Source organism: Rhinolophus sinicus, chromosome X (genome assembly GCF_036562045.2).
Source record: "Rhinolophus sinicus isolate RSC01 chromosome X, ASM3656204v1, whole genome shotgun sequence".
NCBI classification, from domain to species: domain Eukaryota; kingdom Metazoa; phylum Chordata; class Mammalia; order Chiroptera; family Rhinolophidae; genus Rhinolophus; species Rhinolophus sinicus.
The window spans coordinates 94,929,487-94,952,291 of record NC_133768.1 but is presented as its reverse complement, the minus strand read 5'-3'; the positions used below and the strand labels follow the sequence as shown (position 1 = coordinate 94,952,291).

The following is a 22,805-nucleotide window of genomic DNA, read 5'->3' as shown; positions in this document are numbered from 1 at the left end:
ATGGGGTGGAAGCTGGTCTATTTCTGTGATGTGTTCTGACTTCGCCTCTCCTGAAGCCCACACACTCAGTGCCCCCAGGTTTAAAAAGAAGGAGGACAAATTAACTCTTCTTTTAACGTACTAATGCTGCAGGCCTTTGTGAAATAAAACCCTTGCCGAATGGAGAATATTATTGTCTTTCTGCTTTCAAAAGTTACTTGTTTACCTGTTACTCATAAAGCACAGGGTAATTTGCGATTGGAAAAAGGTATTCTTTGTCTGATGGTTTTCATTTCAGCATCATAGACTCTCCTGAAGATTGCAAAGCTATTCTATTGCTACACATTTATAGAGCTCACCCTCAGGTAAGAGAATTAGTGTCTGGTAATACCTTCCTGTCTGCCAATTTTACCTCACTGATTCAATCTTTGGAACTGATGTAATCAATGGATCAACAGTATTCAAAGGGTGAACGCTATTACAGAAAACTTTCACAAGGTTTGATGATTCATACAGACACTATTCAGGACTTTTAATCAAGTCACGTAAAAGAAGCAAATTTGAATGTTGTTTATGCCTACAATTTTTATGCAAAGTGAAATATTAAGAAGCACTTAGTGAAGCCCATGACTTGGATTTATGTGTGCAAACATTTCTTCTGAGGAAGAAAACTTAGAGTGTTCTAGAATAAAGATCCACACAAACATAAATCACACCAATGGGCAAGAGTAATGAAAGTGAGAAAAATGAGAGGTTGAACATGTTAAGGAAGCTAAAGTGTTGTGCCTTGTTCTGGGTGGTCAGTACACTCCTATGGAAGAAGTTCCAGCTTTGGTGACAGAGTTCTGGGTATGCCTAGTTCAGTTGTTGGTCAAGTGAATGACTGATCCACATTTTCTTCATCTGTCAAATAGGGTTAGCAATATTTACTTCCCAAGATGTTTGTGAGGATCAGGATAGTAAGGATTATGTCTGTTTTTATTTTCCTTATATAATTTACCAGTATGTGTTCTTTATAGTTTTAAAATTATTTATTTCCGTGAGCTAGAATCTAAGTTCCATGTGTATGGTGGGTCTGATAAAGTATTTGACATCTCTTTTACCAGGCAGGTCCCACTCACCCTGAGGGTTGACCCAGTGGAACCCACTGTAGACATGGATGCCTTGGGTCACTACCAAAGCCTTCTGGATAAAAAGGAAGATATTCCGTCTCCAGGAGAGCCTGTCTGGGTCTATTCAGTTGAGTAGAAATACCCCAACATCATGGTTTAAAAAAAGGCTTTGTGTTTAGTCATGAGTAGTTTCGAATCCCAGCTCTCCTGCTTATAACCATATAATCTTGGGCAAGTTGTTTAACCTCTCTGTGGTTTAGTTTCATCATTTGAAAAGTGAGAATAAAAAGGGGAGAAGTGAGGATTAAATGAGATTAAGTATGCAAAGCAAAGAGCAGCCATACCTGGCATGGAGGCTTATGAAAGACAGTTGGGAGGAGTGGCTGCTTCATTAGCAGCAGCATCACTTCCCCTTGAAGACACAAGTTCTTGGCCATCTTGAAGTCGGCTGGGACAATACCTACATTGGAGTTCTCTTTGAGGGAGGCCAGATTCCTGGTCCCTGGCCTTTTCTGTTTGTTTAGAACCTGCTGATCTTGCACTGACTACTGTAGAAAGCCTTTGTAATTAGGCCTTCAAGGCCTGATTTGAATTCCAGTCCTGACTCTCTCATTTTCCATCTGTGTGACCCTGGGCAGGACAAGTTATTCAACCTCTGAGAGCCTCATTCTTCTCAGTTTTAAAATGGTAATAAAACAATTTTTAATGCATAGAGTTTTTGAGAGAATGAAATATGCTAATCCATGTAAAAGTACCTCACCTGGTCACTGATAAGTGCCTGATAAAGGTACATGTATCTTCTGAAGTATAGAAGTAAGACTTTATTACATGAGGTATCATTTCAGAATTGAGTGTATTTCATGTTATTAAAATTATGTGAGAATTGGTGATATGTACATGACAACCACATTACCACAGAATGTTAACTGGCTCAGATGTGCTCATTTTCCAGCCAGTATGGTTAAAGAGGAGTTGCTTATAGCCCATTAAGGTCTATGGGATAGACCCTTGCTACTCAAAGTGTGGTCTGTTGACCAACCACACGGGCATCATGTGAGACCTTGTGAGAAATGCAGAGTCCAAGGCCACACCCCAGTCCTTCCGAATAAGACAAGATCCCTAGGTCACTACCTCTAACCCTAAGGTGTCATTGATACAGTGTTCATTAGCACATTCTCTATATCACTATATTTGATTGCTACAGTGCTCTAGTTTCTAGGGCTACATACGAGGTCTGACAAGTTTGAGAACTTATCCTAGAAAAAGTGCTACCTACCTCATTGTTGAATATCACTACGGTCGCCTTCAAAGCACTCCCCTTGGGAAGCTATCCACTGACACCCGCGCCTAGTCCACCCTTAGAAGCAGTTTTGGAACTTTTTTTCTGGAATGGCCATCAGAGCTGTCGTTGTATTACCCTTGATGTCCTGAATGTCATAAAAATGTCTTCCTTTCCATATTTCCTTTATCTTTGAATAAAGAAAGAAGTCATTGGGGACCAGATCAGGTGAGTAGGGAGGGTGTTGCAATACAGTTATTTGTTTACTGGCTAAAAACTCCCTCACAGACAGTGCCGTGTGAGCTGGTGCATTGTCATGATGCAAGAGCCATGAATTGTTGGCGAGAAGCTCAGGTCGTTTTCGTCTAACTTTTTCACGTAACCTTTTCAGCACTTCCAAATAGTAAACTTTGTTAACTGTTTGTCCAGTGGGTACAAATTCATAATGAATATTCCCTCTGATATCAAAAAAAGTTAGCAACATTGTTGCAACAAGTTCGCAAACTTAATTGCCAGACTTCATATACTATGTACCGTTCTTTTCCAAGAGAGGAGTGAGCCCTAGAAAACTCGAGTGTTTTTTTTTTTTTTTTTTTAATTGGGGAAGGGGAACAGGATTTTATTGGGGAACAGTGTGTATTTCCAGGACTTTTTTCCAAGTCAAGTTGTTGTCCTTTCAATCTTAGTGGTGGAGGGTGCTGTTCAGCTTCAAGTTGTCCTTTCAGTCTTAGTTGTGGAGGGCGCAGCTCAGCTCCAGGTCCAGTTGCCATTGCTAGTTGCAGGGGGCGTAGCCCACCATCCCTTGTGGGAGTCAAACCGGGCAATCTTGTGGTTGAGAGGATGCACTCCAACCAACTGAGCCATTTGGGAGCTCAGTGGCAGCTCAGCTCAAGGTGCCGTGTTCAATCTTAGTTGCAGGGGGCAGAGCCCACCATCCCTTGCGGGACTCGAGGAATTGAACTGGCAACCTTGTGGTTGAGAACCCACTGGCCCATGTGGGAATCGAACCGGCAGCCTTTGGAGTTAGGAACATGGAGCTTTAACTACCTGAGCCACCGGGCCGACCCTCCCATCCCCCAAAAAATCCCTGAGTGTTTTGTTTTGGGTCAAATGGCTATTCAGTGCAGGGCCATCATTGGACTGCTGGGGCCCCAGGATTCTACCTTCTGACACTGTCCTTCATATCCATTGCCTTTGCAATTCAATCCACTTCCCTGTCTAGTGTCTGGAATCCATTTATCACTCTTTTCCCCCCCCTCAAATCCAAGATGGCCGGCTTTTTAGTGCCTCTTTTCTTAGATATAATATCAACCACATCAGGACATAATCTAAATGACTTAGTAAATTATTGATGAAAAAATTCATTTACCAGTAGTATTGACCTCTGTCAATGTGTTTTGTAGTAAGTAGTATTCCAGCTTTCTTGGTGCAAGTGGATGCTATACTGCTATGGTTTTCAAACTTCATTTGCATGAGTTTCACCTGGGAATCTTGTTTAAAATATAGATTCCTGGGCCTCACATATAGGGTTTCTGGTTCCTGACTCTAGGCTGTGGATCAGCATCTGTGCTTTAAACAAACTCCTCAAGTGATTGTAAGGTATGCGGGCCACACTTTTAGAAAATTGCTTGGCTCTGAAGTCAGACTGCCTGACTTCAAATCCAGGCTATGCCGCTGACTAGCTTGAAGTCCTTGGGTCCTGTTTTCCTCAGCAAATAACAATACCTGCCAGTCAATAAAAGGTTGCTGTGATGATTACATGAGATAATGTGAAATACTTAGTATAGTGCTGAACCTACAGTTAGTGATCAATAAATATTAGCTAATATTATTTTTAAATCTAGGTTATGGCTTTCTGCTAAAGTAATAACTAATATTAAAAGAAGATTGTTCCTGTATTAACACACATGTATCTCCAATTAAATTGAATCTCCTCTTCCCTGCACTCTTTTTAAGGGTGTTTTTTCAGGATCCATCAGCTCCAAGTTAAGTAGTTGTTTCAATCTACTTGTGGAGGGCGCAGCTCACAGTGGCCCATGCGGGGATCAAACAGGTAACCTTGTTGTTAAAAGCACTGCACTCTAACCAACTGAGCTAACGGGCCACCCCTGAATCTCCCTTTAAAGCTTAGCAATGATCATCTCTTGTCCTTGAGGTGTTTCTGATCTTGTTCTCAACTGGAATAATTGTTCCTTTTATACCTCTTCCATTTGTACCTCCCACAGAAGGCATTTTATGTAAGAAGTTTGCATCTTTCTTCCCACTTTGGAAGCTCCTTTAGGACAGGGGAACTGTTGTAAGCATACTACAGTCCCATTCCCACTTCATACAGTGCTTAGTACTCAGTAGTACTCCAAATCACATTTGGTTTTTTGACCTAAAGTTCTTGAAGTGAAAGAAGCTTGAACTGAGTTATACCAGACCAGAACCTCTTTACTGTTCTAGGGTGGAGCAAGTGAGAGGTGACAGAATAAAATTAGATGTTGGGTTTCCTCTGACTTGTTTCTGTTACCATAGGATTGGGAGGAAATGTCCACAAGAAGTAGAATTGAGAGGGACATCACAAAATCCATCACAATTACTGTTGTGTTTTAAAAAATTTATAATCATATTTCTTGAAATTATACTTTGGTTCTTGAAGGAAGAAAAGTCCCATCCCTATGAGTGAGTATCCATTAACTTGGTGGATAGGGGTGACTCAACTTGGCCTGTGGGAATTTCTGCATGGGCACACAACAGATAAAGAAGGAAGGAGAATTCCCTTCAGAACACATAAAACAGGAGGCTGGTTAAATTTTCTACTTTTCAGCTGGCTGCTTGAGGGTTTATAGACATGTGTGACTCCAGGTCCTACACTTCATAGAACAGGGATTTGGTACCTGAGAGATGCAATGCTAATGTCAATTCGTTAACTCTTGGACTGCCAGTGTTGAAGGGAGTTAGCAATCATGTTAAGTAAGAAGCAGAGAGCACACACCATTGTTCTTTTAGTGTTTCTACAAGAATGGCAATGGTTAAATGCCTTTAATTGCTGGTTTCCTGTATTATGTCCCATTCCAAAATGATTAGTATTCCTTGGGTTCAAACTCTAGCTCTGCCATTGACCGTCTGTGTGACTTTGGGCATGTCACTTGCCCTTTTGTGGCTTCGGTTCCCTTTATAAAAGGAGAAAACTGAGTTGGGAGATCTTTAGGTCCATTTTAGCTCTGAATACAGGAGATTTTTCCATAAATAGAATTGTGCTTTTCCTTTTTTTTGAAAATCTATTCTTTTCTAATGTTGAAATGCTAGTGGTCCAGTGAGTGAAGTAACCAAACTATAAGAATTGTCTCACAGAGTCTATAATAAGGTAGGAAGCAAAGATACATGCTGAAGTATGTTTCTCGTATTAAATCTATGTTGGTATTCCAAGTGACATTTTCTCCTGCACAGCTCACATTCCACACCAAAATGCTATCTGGAAGGGCACACACTGATTAAGAACTGTTCAAAGAAAATGTATTTTCTCTGATTGATTGTTCTATCTCTATCAGGATAAAGTGCTTTCTATTTGGTAATGGATGACAACTCTCCATACCACTTCATCTGCCAGTTGGGCAGCAGGATGATACAAGAAGCTTCCAAGTCTTGTGGGCTAAGCCATTAGCCATGACATTCAGCTCTAAGCCATGTCTGGCCCTAGCATGGTCACCATGAACAAGTTTAGACCTGTTACAGATGTAAGGTGATTCCTAAATTGATGATTTGGTGGCAAAATCCTTTAAAAGTGGCAAGCCCATCTCAAAGCTTCTGTACAGGGTGGGACCTGGAGAGATTTAAGAGCAGTGCAGAGCAGAGCTTGCAGAGAGGACATTTGGGGCATGAACTGTGTGCTACTTCTTTGCACCCAAAGCAGGAAAGCCCCAGAAGATTAAAACTTAAGAATTTATGAGCTAAATATGTTTCCCTCTGTCTTGGAATGCCTAGTGAGAATACCACTTACATTTGCACAGAATGCGTGCATTTTGTGCTTGTTAAACTGCACGTCCACAGAATGTATAAATTCTGGGGACAGAATAAACTTAGTGGCTTCAGCATCACTGAGGTCCGCGATCGCCATCATCAAATTGTGTGAGTGTCTTTTTTCATTCCCACTCCCCTTTTCAGGAACCGTTCGACTCGTGGCGGCTGGCTCGCCACAAGTGGCACCCGAACAGGGACCTGAATATAGGGGTAATAGTGAGGAACACCGCGTGGCAAGGGCCCGGCTCATAGAGAGCTTATTTCAGTGGATGCGCGGTGAGTAAGGCACTGTCCCCTCGGTCGAATGAATGTGTGAGTCATTGATAGTTCCACGACTTTGTGTCACGGAGCTTGCTTGGGCCCCAATCTGCGGTTCCGGTTCTGTCATACGGCATAACGGCGACTGGGCTTTATAGTCCACCTGTCCGGGGAGTTATACCGGAGCGCCTCTAGCCAAGACAGATTTAGTCCCGCGAGGGGCACGGCCAGACGGGCATCTGATTGTTTTTTTTGTTTGAAAGAAGGACCGAGTCAGGGAAAAGGATGGGTCACGCCAGCAGCAAGGACCTGTATGTTAGAGGACTTAAGAAGTTGCTTACCGCCCGTGGCAGTCGGGTGAGCAGAGAACAGTTAGACAAGTTTTATAAAAATTGCAAAAGAAAGGTGGAAAAACAGTTACAAGATTATTATGCTGCCCATGGACTTAAACAAAAGGGCTGCAAGCTAGAGAAAGTGAAACAAGCTGAAAACGAGGAAATTCTCCCATCTGCCGCTTCTGCCGCTTCTCCGGCAGAGAGAGAGAAGGAGGGAGGGGGCGCAAAGTTGTTAGAGGGAGTTCTTAAAGTTAACAAAGAGCCTGTTTGTCAGGAATCTCCAGTCGAGCACTGGGAAGATTTAAACCCTCAGGATCAGGAAAAATTAGAGGATGAAGCAGCCAAATATGATAGGGATAAAAACTCTCCTTTGGTGGCTATGACTCTAGAAGATGAGCAACCTGCAGGCACTGCACTTTCTTTTGCAGATCAGCTAAAAAAGATTCAGGGACAGCTGATTGAGCTTAAAGTTGCTGTGGATGGAGGAAATTGTCCTCGGAGTCCCCAGACTCCTTTTAGAGATCAATGGAATCCTCGGGGTAAAGATCCCCCTTGGAAGCAGAGGTGCAAAGATTACAAGCTGCACTCACTTCCCTCTCTGTTCAAATGCAATTAGTCCAGGCTTAACAGACTAGGCCTTTATTAAAATCTCAATCAAAATAGAAGCCTATATTACAATTAAGCTCTCCTCCAAGTGTAGTTGCAGGGCTGGATCCACAGCCTGAGGCCCCTGTTGTAGCCCCTGTGACAATGAGACAATTACCAGGCATAAAAGATCAAAGGTCCCCCCTACAAAAGATTTTACAAGCTGCTAGTACAGGACCAACTTTAAAAGGGACACATTGCTTCCTCCAATTCTCCCAGGAATTCTCCCATTTTTGTTATTAAGAAAAAATCTGGTAAGTGGAGATTATTACAAGATTTACAAAAAGTTAGCTGTAACCATGGCTCCCCACACTAAATATGTTTCCCTCTGTCTTGGAATGCCTAGTGAGAATACCACTTACATTTGCACAGAATGCGTGCATTTCACAAAGTACTTTCACATGCATTAGCTCATTCGGTTGTTAATACTTTAATCATGGGACATAGATTGAGCATATGCTTTTATCATGTTACAAATGAAGGATCAGTCATGACCTTTAATCTCTGACGCTTGGTCCCACAACCTACTCTTGAAATCATGGCTTGTAGACCAAGGTTTTTTCTACTATTCTAAGCTGTTCAGTTATTCAAGCCTAGAGCTAATGCTGACAGACCAAGTAAGCATAGCAACTCACATTTATTGAGCTCTTATTATGGCTCAGGAACTTTACATAATTCTGACTTAATCTTCACAACAACCTAATGAGGCCAGTATTATGATTGTAACCCTTATTTTACAGAAGAGGAAAATGAAGCTCAGAGAAGTTAAGAACTTGCTTACGGTTACGTGATAGTAAGTCACAGAGTTAAGACTCAAACCCAGTCAGTCTGGCTTCAGAATCCATATTCTTAACCATGATGGTATGCTGCTGGCAACTCCCTGCCCCCTACCCTTTCCAAAAGGTTTAAGAATAGGAAGAAGAGTGGATTTTACTTCCTGAACTATGTTAGCAACAGGGTACCAAGGAGAAATACTGTTTTAAGCCAGTATTCTAGAAATAGCCACTAGGAGCTGATATGATACCAATATGTCCGCAGGCCCGTTTCTGTGTCCTTTCTGGCCTTTGCCACTCTGGGCCCTCTTTCTGATCTCCACAGTCCTTTCCGTCTGTGTCCTCAGCAACATTGTCACCTGTCTTTGGATATGTACTACTCTCCCTTTTAGATGAGATTTGTAGGTTATTGTACAAAAATGTTTCAGATTTAGTATTATTTATTCCCCACTTCTAAAACAAACCTGAGGGAACGCCTTTTATTCTTTTTTTTTATTAGTTTCAGGTGCACAAGACAAAGCAAAACTTAGGCATTTATCATTTATATCCCTCACACTGTGTGAACCCCCCTCCCCCCATCCACTATCCCTCTGTACGTTCCCCAAATTAATTTTCAAAACCCCGTGGACATCTTGTGGTTACCGACTATTTTCTAAACCTCTCACCTTCCCCTTTATCCCCACCCCCCCGCCCCTCTAGCAACCCTCAGTTTTTCCTCCATGTTTCCAAAACTGTCTCTGATTAGTTCATTCACTTATTCTTTTCTTTAGATTCCGCATATAAGTGAGATCATATGGTATTTGTCTTTCTCTTTCTGACTTATTTCACTTAACATAATGTTCTCTAGGTCCATCCATGTTGTTGCAAATGGTAAGATTTCTTTCTTCTTTATGGCTGCATAATACTCCATTGTATAAATGTACCACAGTTTCTTAATCCAGTCATCTACCGATGGGCATTTCGGTTGTTTCCATGTCTTGGCTATTGTGTATAGTGCTGCAATAAACATAGGAGTGCATAAAGATTTTTGAATTGGAGTTTTGGATTTCTCCGGATAGATACCTAGGAGTGGGATTGCTGGATCATAAGGTAGTTCCATTTTCAGATTTTTGAGATACCTCCAAACTGTTTTCCATAGTGGCTGCACCAATCTGCATTCCCACCAACAGTGCACCAGCGTTCCCTTTTCTCCACATCCATGCCAGCACTTGTTGTTTGTTGATTTATTGATGATAGCCATCTTGACTGGGGTGAGGTGGTATCTCATTGTGGTTTTTTATTTGCATTTCTCTGATGGTTAGTGAGGTTGAGCATTTCTTCATATGTCTGTTTGCCATCTGTATGTCCTTTTTAGAAAAATGTCTCTTCATGTCCTCTGCCCATTTTTTAATTGGGTTGTTTGTTTTTTTGGAGTTGAGTTGAGTGAGTTTTTTATAAATTTGTGATATTAACCCCTTATCAGATATATCATTGGCAAATATCTTTTCCCATTCAGTAGGATCCCTTTTTGTTTTATTGATGGTTTCCTTTGCTGTGAAAAAGCTTTTTAGTTTGATGTAATCCTGAGGGAACTCCTTTAAAAACTGTCTATTAAATAATTTGGACTTTAGAGAGAGATCTGAAACTTTGTAGAAGAAAGGCAAGGGAGAAGAAGAGGTTAAAGATGTTTCCATCAAGAACTTGGAATGGAGGCGCGAGCGGAGCCAGGCGAGAAGCGTGCACGCTGAGTTTCCCGTTTTCACCATGTTGACATCTCTAATGTAAAGATGGTCAATGTGCCCAAAACCTGAAGGACTTTCTGTAAGAAGTGTGGAAAGCATCAGCCTCACAAAGTGACCCAGTATAAGAAGGGCAAGGATTCCCTGTATGCCCAGGGAAAGAGGCGTTATGATCGAGAGCAGAATGGCTATGGTGAGCATACAAAGTCGATTTTCCAGAAGAAGGCTAAAACCACAAAGAAGATTGTGCTGAGGCTTGAATGTGTTGAGCCTAACTGCAGATCCAAGAGGATGCTGGCCATTAAGAGATGCAAGCATTTTGAACTGGGAGGAGATAAGAAGAGAAAGGGCCAAGTGATCCAGTTCTAAGTTTTGGGATTCTTATTTTTGAGAAAAATGTTGATGCTTTAAAAAAAATACCTGTATGAAAATTAATGCAGTGATACACACACACACACACACACACACACACACACACACAAAGAACTTGGAATGGAAGTCATTTCAAACGTTTCACGAGCTCTGAACAGGGTCCTGGGTCTGCCACTAAGAATACAGAGCTTCATAAAACATAGCCCCTGTCCTCAGGAAGCTCAAAATCGAGTAGTATTAGAATGACCACTGCTCTTGAGCATTCAATTTGGTTTTGAATTCAAGCAAAGACAATAAGTGGAATGAGATGGATTATCTAGTACTTTTCTGATAAACGGTGTTATGTCTTTTATTCAGAAGAGACAAGCTTCTGTCATGGCCATTTAACTCAGTTGGTTAGAGTGCAGTGCTGGTAGCACTAAGGTTGCTGGTTCAATCCCTGCATGGGCCATGGTGACCTGCGCCCTCCTTAAAAAAAACCCACACACAATGGGATTTATAGGTGATGTAATACAGAATTGTAAACCTGAAATCTATGTAATTTTACTAAAAATTGTCACCCCAATAAATTTAAAAAAAGAGACGAGCTTCTTTAAAATGTGGAATAATAATGATAAATTATTATTTTATAGCAATAATAGTTCATTCTCAAGGTGAGGTGGAACTAGGATGCGGACTTATATGTAATATAATGAGTGACATATTTATTTTTTTTATTTTTTAAAATTTTATTGGGGAATATTAGGGAACAGTGTTTCTCCAGGGCCCATCAGCTCCAAGTCGTTGTCCTTCAATCTAGTTGTGGAGGGCGCAGCTCAGCTCCAAGTCCAGTTACCATTTTCTTTTCTTTTCTTTTTTTTTATTGGGGAAGGGGAACAGGACTTTATTGAGGAATAGCGTGTACTTCCAGGCCTTTTTTCCAAGTCAAGTTGTTGTCCTTTCAATCTTAGTTGTGGAGGATGCCGTTCAACTTCAAGTTGTTGTCCTTTCAGTCTTAGTTGTGGAGGACGCAGCTCAGCTCCAGGTCCAATTGCCGTTTTTTCTAGTTGCAGGGGGCACAGCCCACCATCCCTTGCGGGAGTCGAACCGGCAACCTTGTACAAGGTTCAGAGGACACACTCCAACCAACTGAGCCATCCGGGAGCTCAGTGGCAGCTCAGTTCAAGGTGCCGTGTTCAATCTTAGTTGCAGGGGGCGGAGCCCACCATCCCTTGCGGGACTCGAGGAATTGAACCAGCAACCTTGTGGTTGAGAGCTCACTGGCCCATTTGGGATTCGAACCGGCAGCCTTCGAAGTTAGGAGCATGGAGCTCTAACCGCCTGAGCCACCTGGCCAGCCCCCCAGTTACCATTTTCAATCTTTAGTTGCTGGGGGCACAGCCCACCATCCCATGTGGGCATTGAACTGGCAACCTTGTTCAGACCTTGTGCTCTAACCAACAGCCATCTAGTTGCCCCATGAGTGATATTTTTAATGGAGCTTTGGCAAACGATTCCGACCTGCCTTTTTATTATTGCAATTTTTTTTACGAAAGTTTTTTTTTTTTTTTAAATACAGGAAACACTTTACTAATAGTTTTATTCTTAAATGTACAACAGGCTGCAAGACAACACTTCATTCTAGCTATAGGTGGCAATAGGTTGTTATGGTAGGGAAGGGAATCCAGATGTTAAAACAGGAATGGAATTCAGGATCACCATTGTCCCAGGCATACGGAACAGCTAACTTTTTGTCAGATTTCTTAATTCCATCTGTGGCCAGGAGGCCCTTCCCCTCGGCCTTTGCTTTTATCTCCTTGAGTTTTTTCTGCTCCTCTTTTTGCTTCTACTTGAATGCCTTATCTTCCTCATCCATATTCTTGGCCCTGCTTCTTGGGTTGCTTCAAGGGCTTCTTACCACCTTCATAGCTAAACATGGCTCCTACTACCCCTTCCCCAGACACTTCCACCGGAAGTGTCAAGACCCTCCTTTTATAAGAGCAATGCATGTATTGCTGTCACACGGGGTGTTAAGTGGGGTCCCATCTTGGGTCTCTAGTCCCGCTCCCCAGATAAGAACGCAGGACATGGTGAGGCCAAAAAGGAACACCTACGGAGCCTTGATAGGGGAGTCATACCATTATAGTCTCACTGGTGGCTGGGTTGGAGACACAGGAAGCAGGAGCCACACTATCTGCAACCTGCCACCCACTTCTCTCTGCCAACCAACCTCACTTGCTAGGTGCAATCCGCCATGCTAACTGCAATCTGTGCTTGCTAGCTCAGCTACCATCTTCTTGCTAGCTCCCATTTTCTGCTAGCGTAGCCACAGCAGTTATATTACTGGCCAATGGCTCACTGGTTACAGCTGACGGCCAACTAGCCACAGCTGATGGCCATCCAATCACAGTTGATGGCCATTTACTACCTGAGCCAACACCTTTCTATGTGAGGCCGAGAGCCTGGAAACTGCACTCCTGGCTCTGTCCCCACACTCCACCCCTACAGGGTCTTGCCTCACAATCTACACGACAAGCAACTTCCGCGAGGGGCCCTGTGCGAGGAGCCTGGAGGTGAATGCAATATCCTGGACACAGCCAGACTCTTTGGACACAGCCAGTTGTTCTCAGGGCACCACCAGTCCTTCTGGGCACAGCCAGACTTCCTGGGCTTCTTAAGGTACCACCAGTCTCCCCAGGCACAGCCAGGGCCTTTCAGGGCACTGCCACTCTCTCTGGGCACAGCCAGACTTCCTGGGCTCAGCCAGGGTTCTCAGGGCACTGGCACTCTCTCTGGACACAGCCAGACTTCCTGGGCTCAGCCAGGGCTCTCAGGTCACTGCCATTCTCTCTGGGTCTCTCAGGGTACCGTGCTGGATCAACAGCCACTCACACTCAAGGTGCTTACGTATTTTCGATGGCAGCCGGTCAAGACACAAAAGCAAACATACACCAGTTCTGCTACATGGTGGTATGTTCCCAAGCAAACAGTCAAGCGGTCCATTAAATTAGGGATGTAGCCCATTCCCCATAGTCCACAGTCATTCCCCAGGGCTGTGTGTTAGCCTCACAATGTGTGCCCTCTCCTCAGGGCGAAGGCTCCAAGTCCTCCCCAACCTGGGGGTGAGGACCTCAGCAAGCACTTCCCAGCCTACAGGGCTGCAAGGACCTTCCCTTTCTCCGGCCTATGCTGGTTGGGGAACCGTCCATGTCTTCCCACCCCTTCACAGGGGTCCAGCTCTCCGGCAGCTTCTCCTCCTGGTCTTCCTGAGATTGAGTGTTCATATGCACAAACTGCTCCACCACCCTTCGTAGCGCTTTGGCCGACACCATACCCTGCTCACTGCGCCATGTGTCATGTGGGGTGGCATACAGAGTCTCTGGTTCCGCTCCATAGTCCACTTGTCTTTGCCAACCTACCTCACTTGCTAGCTTCAATCCGCCGTGCTAACCGCAATCCGTGCTTGCTAGCTCAGCCACCATCTTGTTGCTAGCCCCCATTTTTCTGCTAGCGTAGCCACAGCAGTTATATTAGTGGCCAATGGCTCACTGGTTACAGCTGGCGGCCAACTAACCACAGCTGATGGCCATCCAATCACAGTTGATGGCCATTTATTACCTGAGCCAGCACCTTTCCATGTGATGCCGAGAACCTGGAAACAGCACTCCTGGCTCTGTCCCTACAATCGCTCTGCATTTCTGTGTTCACTGTCATTTTGTAGGAAGTGGCTATGAATATATTGTCTCCAAAGGTAGTGTCTATAGCCATTTTGCTTCGATATTACCTAATAGTTCAGAAGATGCAATAACTTTCCTCATGTGTACCAATTAGAGAAAAACTCCCTTTGTGAAGCAACAACAACAGCATGAGCCAGAACAGGCACTTCATTATCTGCTTCTACCCACAGGGAAGTAGAGATGATGCTGGTAAGAGAATGATTGGCCTGGGAAATGGCAGGGCTTGGGATCCACACTTTCAGGGTTAAAGAACTTTATGCCCACTTCCAGGATTGGCTTCCCTGGAGACCTTGGTGCTGTCTGGCCCCCTGCCTGAGTGGACTCCTGAGGTTCCTCTCCCAGTTGGATACCATTGTCAGCCTCTCCCTTCCCACAACAGCCTATTGATGTCCTGGCACTCATTTCCCAGGGCCCCTTTCAGTCCCCAAGAATCACAAGTTCTTTTCATTCTGGGAGTTTGGAGATGGAGCTGCACCAAAGAGAACAGATGTACTTTCCCTATGGAGTGCTTTAATCTAGTGGATTTCGTTCAGATAGGTAAAGGGTAATTTTGCTTCTTTTCCTGCATCTTTCTGAAAGTTTGTAGGGTCAATTAACCAGGGATGTGCAGGCTTCCCAGCTCCAAAGCAGAAGCAAAAGTCATTTTTTTTCTTTATTCCTTGTATAAGATAGAAGATTCTTAGACAGAAAGTGATTTTTTTCTTGTATACGAGGAAACAGTGCTCTCTTTTTAGTTAAGCTGAATACAAATCTCATCACCCCAAATGGAGTAATCGCAAGTCTTGTAAGTTATCAATGTTTTATTATTTTATTGCCTTTGGTTACATATGGAACATTTTGTTAAAAAGGCAGTGCCTTTGCCCTGAGCCTCAAATTTCCTTTTCCCTCAGACAAGCACACTTACAAGTGAGGGATGTCCAGCCTTCAAGAGTGAATGACTTAATATGTGTTGAGAACAAAGTGGAAAAGTGGGCATTTACTAACCCCCCTGCCCCGCTCCATTGACTCAAACAGTTGTCATTCTCATACTCGTGCTATTGTACCTTCCCTCCCTGCACACACACACAGACACATTTTTTCCTTTCCAAAACTTTCCTTCATTACGGGTATATATTTTCCTTCCTTTCTCGCCCCACCCTACCCCACATTACAGCTTTTGGTTGCCAGTGCTACTGTCTTCCTAACTCTGCCTTTTGTGGTGTGTGTCATTTCAAGGTGCTCACTCTATAGAGCTCAGTTTTCGTTTAAAGAAACAGTTTTTATGGGCAGAGAAAACTCTTTTTCTCCTGTGTGCATACGTCACATATTCACTTAGGAGATGTCAGCTGTGAAGAGCAAGCACTGTGGAGTCAGATAGCCATGAGTTTGGAGCCAAGTCTTTACTTATTAGCTATATGATCTTGAGTGTATCACATCTCTGAACCCCAGTTTCTTCAGTGATTCATAAAGAGAACTTAACTGATAGGATTGTTGTGTCAAGATTTGATAAAAAGGGCACGTAATTTAGCATAGTGCTCAGCCCATAGTAATCAATAAATACTGGCTATTATCACCAAGCATTGTGATCGCCGCTGTTTTTGTTGTTGAGGACTTTGTATTGGCTTGGTTCTGTTTCTTTGCTACTTAGGACTCAGCAAAACTTCTCTATCATCAGATTATTTGCTTTTTTTCTCTGTATCTTTGTGTCTTTCTGTTATGCTTGCTACCTTATTCTGTTCTTTAGATTTGAGATGAAATTCACATAACAAATGGTAAAAATTCACCATTTCAAATTGTATCATTAAATGGAATTTAGTACACTCACAATTTTGTGAAATTATCCTCACTAGTTCAAAACATTTTTACCACCCCAAAGAAAATCCCTTACCCATTAAGCAATCGCTCCCTACTCCCAACTCCTATCCTATCAGCTAAGTTACTTGCTTTTAGATTGATTTCTTTGAAATCATTAGTCATTGCAGAAATCTGAGGAGTTCAGAAAGGTGAATTCTACATAGTGAGAGTTTTCCAAAAGTCAATCAGAAATGAATTCCTAAATTGAAGAAATATATTCTAATATCATAGGACTGACTACCAGAGAAGAGAATGAAAAATCAGAAGATATACTCACACTCTGACAAACACAGAAATTGTCCCTTTGATGCTTGTCTATCATATTTCACATTATTTTCTTTGTCTTGTGGAGAGAAAAAGGGCTTGAAACTTTGAGTGAAGGGAGAGGTAGATTTTCTAAATCCCCTGTAAACAAATTATGGGAAGGCCCAGGATAAAGGTTAGCAGGTCAGCCTCTTTGCTTTACTTTCCATCCTGCCACATTCCAAGTGAGAAATTTTAGATAACCCTCAGGGAAAATGCGACCCTTTGAAGTTTCTGGTTTTTTCTACAGCTGCTGATTTCTTCCCACCATCCAAGGTGGAGGATCCCAGTTAGTTCATCAACACTCGGGTGCTGTCTAGCTCAGCACTCAGGTGCGGTCTAGCTGGCTGCGTACCTCTTTGCAGTGGGACAATTTATAGGCGTACTTTACGAGTCTGTGAGGAGAGGACAGGATTGATAAGGCTGCAGCAAAGGATAAAGAAGGGAAGGAAACTCCAGCTGGCTCAGTACTCAAAAAGTGGGAAGAAGGACACACAGTTAAGGTGCATTGGTGAAAATGCTCTCAGATTTGGCATATGTATGTGAAGGCCTTGTATGTGGGCCAGTTTGCCTTGAGAGGGTGTGGGCTCGTCTGAGAAGGCTTCTGCTGTCCTAGGGAACCAAAGGGCAGAGCTTTCCCTAGACAAGCTTCTCGGCTTAGGCAATGTTGAGGCAGGTTTTGTTTGTGTGGGGTTCAGGGCTTCTAGTCAGGCCTTTTTGGTTGCTGTTTTTACAAAAATCTTATTTCCAGTTTGAGTTATAATTGACATATAACATTGTATACATTTAAGATGTGCAACATAATGATTTGGCATTTGTATATATTGTGAAATGATCACCACAATAAGTTTAGTTAACATCCATCATCTTACAGTTACATTTTCTTTTCCCTTGTTTCGAGAGTTTTTAAGATCTACTCTCCTAGCAACTTCAAGTATATAATACGGTATTAACTGTAGTCACCATGCTGTATGGTAGATTCCCCAGAATTTACTAATCTTACAACTGGAAGTTTCTACCTTTTGATCACCTTCACCCAATTACCCCTCCCTTCATCTCCTGCCTCTATTGCTATGAGTTTGGTTTTCTTAGATTCCACATCTAAGTGAGTCATGCAGTATTTGTTTTTCTCTGTCTGACTTAATTCACTTAGCATAATGCCCTCAAGTTCCTTCCATGTTGTCGCAAAAGGCAGGATTTTCTTCCTTTTAATGGCTGAAAAGTATTCCATTGTGTGTGTGTGTGTGTGTGTGTGTGTGTGTGTGTCACATTTTGTTATCCATTCATTCGTTGGTGGACACATATCACCTTTTATAAAAGCAACCTCTTCTTAGGAAACCATGTGCCTGACTTGGGCAACTTTGCCATAGTTTAAAAGACCAGAAAAGAGAGTGGGAAAGGCTGACACACTTTGGCCACCTTGCTTTGATGGGAGGCGAATGGGGTGTGTCATATTAATTTTAGAACTAGATATATTGGGAGGTCTATAATTTAAATGTGCTTCCTCTGTTGGGTCATGGTGGGACCAGAGAAACAACTCTTGAGCAAGCAATTCCAGGTGACTCTAATGTAATTAGCTTTGGAAGTGAACTTGGGAAAACACTGCTCTCAGGAGTCATATGGAGGGGGTAGGATCAGAATAACCTGAGTTTTCACAAAAGTTTTATCAGGAAGTTACGTTGAAAAGGAGTAACCCCGAGGTAAGTATTCATTTCTGTTTATGCATAGTTTCTACTTTACTAAGAGAGTTTTAAGTAAGTGGCCATTACTTTTTATTGAAGATACATTAAGTGAAGTTGTAGGACCAATTTAACAGTTTTCATTTTATCTTCATTCATGAGATTCAATTTGAAAAGTGTTCTTGAAAACCTATCTCTGGATTTTAATAAATAGAAATTTCTGAAGGTTTTATGCTCAGGGGTATTTTGTTTCCTCATGTCTGTTCATTTTGGGAAGAATGAATTTTGTCTCCTAGTTACAGGGTAGGAGGTTTAGTGGCTCCCACTGAATTAGTCCTGTTTGTTCCTGGAGCAAAGAGCTTAATAAAAATCAGACTGCATTTTGGAAATTGGATGATTTTTTATGTTGCTACAGTTAGATGGATTCCTATAAATGTGCCCCCAAAAGACTTTTAAATCTCTCTTAAAAGGCAAATATTTCAAACAAAGGGGAAAGTTTCTGAACAGCACAAGTCTTATTTTGGCCCCTGGCATGTGTTTATCTCAAAAAGACTTTTAGAAGTATCATAAAAATACCAAAGCACTGCCTAAATCAACCCTTCCTAAAACTGGACCTTTAGCTAACTTTTCACTTATGGAGGAAAGGAAAAGGGGAGAGAGGTAGAGAGGGTGAGAGGGAGAGGGAGAAATAGAGAGAAGGAGACTAGTAGGACAACCTCCACCTGGGACTCCCTTCCCTTCCTCCCCATTTTGCTGTCCAGGATTTCCCCACCCAATTCTGCAGTCTTACCGTGCCCATATACAACCCAGCATTTGCCTAAGTGCCACAAACCATGCTCCAACTCTGTTTCCTGGAAGAGAGTGGCCCGGAGACAAGTTTCCGGAAGTGATTAAGTGAGCCTCCCAGCCTGTCTTGGTGCCCAAAATCAAAGGCTTATTCAGTGATTCTATCCTTGAGGCTTGTGTCTGAAATCCTCTAGCAGCTCTACAGAAGGCTCTCCTCTCTGCTGGCTGCTTCCCAGAGATGTTGGCTTTCTACTGTGGAAAGTTCTTTTGCTGGTGACATATTTGAGATGAATTAAAACGTCTTCCTCCCTCAGCCTCAGCATCCTGTTCCTAAGGGTGAGTTAGACAATTCGTCTCAAATAGCCCCAGCTGTTAGATCTTCCCAGGGGACACTCCATGTGAAGTGATTTTCCCCTTTGGTAATTTTGATTGCTTCTAATGAGGGTGCCTGCTTGATCTGTAATAGACAATGCTGGACTGTACATCTGTATCCTTACAGCACCTTTGCCCCAAGGGTTTTAAGAGTTTTTCTGAGATCACCCTTGAGAGCCTTGGACCCAATGGCATTTTCCTTGTTGAGGATGGAGGAAAAAAACAAATGCCTTTCATGTTTTCCTGTTCTTCTGCTCTGGGGTACTTTGTGTGTTTAGGGAAATGACTCTTTGGCTCTGAAAAGACATACACACACACACACACACACACACACACGTGAAAGGGAATGGGAGAACAAGAATGTAAGAGAGGGATCAACATGAAGAGGAAAAAGTGAACATGAGAAAGTGATAAAGAAAACGAAATCACAATCATGTATGAGAACAAGACAGCAAGAGCATTTGGGAGGGTGCAAGAGGGATAGAGAAAGGGTTCCAAGGGCTCTTTGGAGATATGGCTGATTCTAGTACTGGGGCAAGCAATATATAAGATAAGCCTGGAGCATGTTGTAGTGCCACAAAGTAAAGAAGTGCTAAAACAAGCAAACAAACAAACAAACAAACAAAACATCAATGAAGGTGTGGCACAGGAACCAACTGAAAGAGCGCCAATGGCCAATGGTGGAAAATTTGAGGAACAAAAGAAAGTAGTGTTGGAGTGTAACCCAAATTATAATATAAATTTCTCAGTCCATATTGATATAAATAAATGATGAAACAAATGGGTAAGGAGACAAATCTTCCACATAGAACAATTAGAAATAATTTGTGTAGATACTGTTCCCTTAAGGAGATGGAGCGTAACTCTCCACTCCTTAAATGCGAGCTATGAATAGTGACTTCCTTCCAAAGAGTACTGTGTGGAAAGGGAAAGGAGGGTAACCTTACAGTGGATGAACGTGATAAACACTACCTCACCCAGGTGATCAAGTACAACATCAGAAGTCATAAATCATAATGATAATATGTACCCTTGTTGCAGAATCCAAGACCAGAAAGAACCCAAGCGGCATGCAGAGATCAGGGAGAACACAGTTTTATTACGCTGGCAGGCTCAGCGGGATCCTTCCCAAAAGACTGAGCCCCTAGCAAGGTTTTGAGCAGGTTTTTATGGGTTGGGGACTTCCTTGAGTTGGGGAAGGGGTAGGTGTCGTCTGGTGACTGGTTCAAGGTGTGGCTTGGAGGGGGTTATGCGGAAGTGGGCTGGAGCTTAGTCTGGGGACCTCTCTCTCTGCTGGGGCCACCATTTTAGCTCAGTTCCACATGGCAGGGAACCATTTTAAGGTCAATTTCCCCATCTCCCTTGATATGGTGTGATGAGAATCACACTTTACCTCTGCAGTCTTCTATTAATCCATAATCCCCATGTAATCTTGAGGAAAACATCAGGAAACATCCAACAGAGGAATATACTACAATATACCTGACCAGTATTCCTCAAAATTGTCAAGGTCATTAACACCCAGGAAAGTTTGAGAAACTATCACAGCCAAGAGAAGCCTAAGGAGACGTGGACAACTAACTGTAATGTGGGATCGTGGAACAGAAAAGAAATCTGAAGAAAGCATAGACTTTAGTTAATAATATTATAACATCTCAATATTAGCTCATTAATTGTGAGAAAAGTACCTTACTAAGATGTTAATAATGGCGGAAACTAGGTGTGGAGGAAATAGGAATTTTCTGTACTATTGTCACAATTTTTCTGTAAATCTGAAACTATTCTAAAATAGAGACATTTATTTAAAAGACTGTCTTACAGTTTTACACTCAAGGTGAATGCCTCACTTGTCTCACTGTAGACCTGCCCAACTCTCTAAATGCAAAACAAAATCGTAGTGTTAGATTTCCTGGGATAGAACCATACACACTGCTCTCTTGATCTGCATTCGCTTTACAGTAGTACCTCGGTTTTCGAACGTCTCCATTGACGAACATTTCGGTTTACGAACGCCATAAATTTTATGGATCTATGGTATCATTAGAAAGTAAAATTCATGCTAAATTTGTAGTTTTAGGGATTGATTTTAAAGGTCTGGAACGGATTAATGCATTTTGCATTACTTTCTATGGGGAAACCACACCTCGGTTTTTGAACATTTCAGAACTTGAACGGTCTTCCGGAACGGATTACGTTTGAAAACCGAAGTACCAATGTATTTGTATATAAATAAAATTACAGTACTCTTTCCCCTACAAACTTCTCCTTAGAGTAAGCTGAATTACACTCCATGGCTTCTGAGAAGGAATGGCTTTAGAAAAAGCTTAGTGTGCACTTCCAAAGTTGCAGCCGTGCAGCCCTGTGAAGAGGACACAGAAACGGTGTAGTCCACGAAAAGTTGCCCTTCTGTGCCCAGCCAGCCAGAGCATCTCTTGAGGCTGCTTTATTCCTGCAAAGGTACGCCATCTTTATAAAGAGTAGGCTCTCTTTGGTGTTTGGGTCTGCCCCTCAGATAGAGCTCTGGAGCCTGGTGTTTTGTCCCAGAAAACTGACAAGACCAAAGTAGGTTTTGTCCTTCATGTTGCTGTGGTTCGTCTTTTCCCTCTTCTCACATCAGTACTGATAAGAGAGGACAAATACCCATTATTTAAGGCATAATGTTATAGGTATAGCTCTCTTCATCATCTTTCCCTCTAGTCCCTACCCTGTTCCTAGAAGTGGAGAGGCTGCCAGCCTGTGGCAGAAACCTGGATAAAGATACTGCTTTCACTTCATTCCCTCAGGTGAAACTGCATGAATGAAAGCACAATGTTGAGCTGATTTTAGCTTTTCCTGTTTCTGACTTGAGTTTGGTGGAAAGATTTGTTTTGGGGGAATTGGAATCTGGGAGTAGGTGGCTGTGACACTAACTCAGAGTGTACCATCTCATCTCTGATGGTCATCTGTGTAAGAAGATCCTTCAAAGCCAGGCACTGTGATTCCCTTTGGAGTAACTAGCTGAATCTGGTGTTTGTTTTTTATAACAGCTCTGCCACTTGGGGGTTATAGCAGGGGAAGTGCTAGAAAGTGAATGCTAGAAATCCATCCGGCTTCATGTAAAAGAACAGTGGCTTCAGAAATCTGGCTTCATGTAAAAGAACATTGGCAAAAGAAATCTAGATTTGGGTTTGGATCCCAGCTCAAGAATTTCTTAACTGTCTCATCAGGGCAAGTCACCTAGCCCCACAGAACCTCAGTTTCTTCATTTATAAAATGGAGATGCTAGTAGAGTTGTTGTAAGATTAAAGGAGCTAATTTGAACACGGAGCCAATGCCTGGCACAGGAGAGGTACCTAATGCATGGTAGCCATCATCACCCAAACTCTGTAGCTTGGGGCTGGGGTGAGGGGCGCTTCCACCAGAGTACAGACCCAGGACTTACTCTGGAGACATGTTGCAGGAGGTCTGCCAGTTTTGCAGGAGTGTTTCCTTGTTGCTGATTAATAAATGAGAAATGTCTCACAAACAAAATCTTGTTCTTGGGAGCATCCTGGAAGAGACAGCACCAAAAATAATGGTTTTCCAAGGTGATATCCCGCAGGATCAAGGTTTCTTGTCCTTCCTCTTCTGGGCCCACAAGAAGGAGGGAGGGCTGCTTGGTCAA

At 42.7% G+C, this 22,805-nt stretch overlaps 1 protein-coding gene and 2 pseudogenes across 3 annotated transcripts in view; 2 read left to right on the top strand and 1 right to left on the bottom strand.

Annotated features, from left to right (window-relative positions):
- HS6ST2 (heparan sulfate 6-O-sulfotransferase 2) overlaps window positions 1-22,805 on the top strand; it is a 382,562-nt gene that overhangs the window by 198,759 nt on the left and 160,998 nt on the right. The gene's annotated exons all lie outside the window — the stretch shown is intronic.
- On the top strand, window positions 10,150-10,485 carry LOC109438934 (large ribosomal subunit protein eL42; annotated as a pseudogene).
- On the bottom strand, window positions 12,098-12,389 carry LOC109438928 (translation machinery-associated protein 7; annotated as a pseudogene).